At 40.9% G+C, this 2164-nt stretch overlaps 1 pseudogene; it reads left to right on the plus strand.

The window, feature by feature from the left end:
• The first annotated feature begins 267 nt into the window (after positions 1-267).
• On the plus strand, positions 268-1009 carry LOC125529275 (annotated as a pseudogene).
• Positions 1010-2164: the final 1155 nt, after the last annotated feature.

Raw genomic sequence — 2164 nt, forward strand, 5'->3', positions numbered from 1 at the left:
TTTTTTCTTTTTCTCGTTTTTGTGAACATTTTTTGTTCACTTGATTCAAGAAATGTTCATGAAATTCAAAATTTGTGAACCGTATTCAAAATTTGTTCACCATAATTTTAAAAATGTTCATCAAATTAAAAAAATCATCCGTGTTTAAAAAAGTTCACCCGATTTTCAAAAAGTGTCTTGAATTGAGAATTTGTTCATCAAGTTCAAAAAATAAAAAAAATCATTTAATTCAAAAATTGTTCATTGTATTCAAAATTTGTTAACCAGTGGGATTGGGACCAATTATTGTTGGGGTGCTCCAAGTTTTAAGAAGAAGAGTGAGCTGGAGGAGTCGGCTTATCTGCGGGATGACCGTCTTGTAATTGAGTGTGATCTAACTGTCATCAAGGAACGATTTGTTGTGAACGCCGCGATAACAGCTGAGGTCCAGATGCCACCCTTAGACTTGGCAGAAAATTTCGGAAAATTGCTAGAGGCGGCTGAGGAAGCAGATGTGACATTCGAGGTTGAAGGTGAGATTTTTCCTGCACATAAGATTGTGCTCGCAACGCGGTCTCCATTCTTCAAGGCAGAGCTGTATGGACCGATGAGAGGCTAGTGTGGACAGAACATAACAGTCGAAGACATGCAGCCTGCTGTTTTTAAGGCATCACTTCACGTTATCTACACAGATCTATTGCCTTCCATGGGCAAACTTGATGACGAAGAGAAAAAGGAAATGGTCAGGCACTTACTAGTGGCTGCAGATCGGTATGTAATGGAAAGGATGAAGATGATGTGTGAAGACAATCTTTGCAAAACTCTTGATGTTCAGACTGTGGCAACCACGTCTGCTCTAGCTGATCAGCATCACTGTAGCAGGCTAAAAGATGCTTGTGCTGAATTTATCATGTCTTCAAATAGATTGGATGATGTGTTGGCAAGCCAAGGGTATGTGCACCTAAAGAAATCATGCCCTTCTGTCTCAGTAAATATCTTGGAGAGGATTATGAAGCGTCTCAAATTTTAGTGTACCCATCGTCCCATCCTGGGTTAGAATAGTTAGTTTAGTTAACATGTAACCACCTGGGATGAAGTAGTCTTATGCTTCACTTTTCACTTTCCAGAGAGGTAGAGATCATATCAAGGAGACGAGCTTAGTAGATATGTTGGAAAAGGCAAGTAAGTCTTGGAAGTTTTGGATGTTTAGTATACACTTATCTTGGTTTCTCGTGTTAGCTTCCGCTAGTGACTGAATACATAGCCACCTGAATTCAGCTTGTCATGTCCTTTATTTTCAGAGATGTTTGGAGTCTTTGTAAGATATAAATTGTTTTTCATGTCCTTTAGTTTCTAGAGATATTTTGGTGCCTTTTGGAGAAGAATGGGTATATCTCTCATGTACTGGTTGGATGCTCATCCTATGTCTGAATTTATGAACCTTCACTAGTTTTTCTGAATGCTCTATAATCATCTACTTTTCTCTAATTTATATGCTCTCGTTAACTTCTCCTTTTTAAGGTGCCAAGTTGTTTAATTCCTATCAATTAGTACCTTTGGGAATATATGTGTCACTTTATTGATACAATTGCAGATGAAGGATGAGTGTAATTTGACAGGCACTTACGACATGTATACAGCTAAAATCATAATATATGCAGGTTAAAGCAGTTCTTAATTTGCTAGGTCATATTGCTTGTCTTGAAGTTATGTTCATGATTGGTTTACTATTTTAATGTGAAGATGGTCTCAATATGTTTAGTAGTAAGAGTCAAATGCGAAATTTGAGGTTGATGTTAGATGTGTATAGTTCATTGTGTACATCCCCATTGTATAAGGGGCTTTTCTGCACTTTACCATACCTATATATGTACTGGCCATTGGCCCTCAGTAAATCTTAGTTGTTGTTTATCCAACATGGTATCAGATGTTAGGTTTTCCTCTCTCCCGCACGCTGCAACTCCGTGCTAGCTCCTCCCCTCGATCTTGCCCTCCGGCTGCCATTGTTCTCTCTCTCTCTCGCCGTGGATCCTGTCGCCCTTGGCCCGTCCCCTGCACGGCTTGCTCCAGGCTTCCCTGTCCCATCTACAGCCAGGACCGGCCCGGTCGCCGGTGTCCCCTGACCGGCCGGCCACCCCTGCACCAAGCTCCGCTCGATTCCATTCGCCGTGGATACGGCTGTCTC

The sequence above is a fragment of the Triticum urartu genome, unplaced genomic scaffold, assembly GCF_003073215.2.
Source record: "Triticum urartu cultivar G1812 unplaced genomic scaffold, Tu2.1 TuUngrouped_contig_5476, whole genome shotgun sequence".
Taxonomy (NCBI): Eukaryota; Viridiplantae; Streptophyta; class Magnoliopsida; order Poales; family Poaceae; genus Triticum; species Triticum urartu.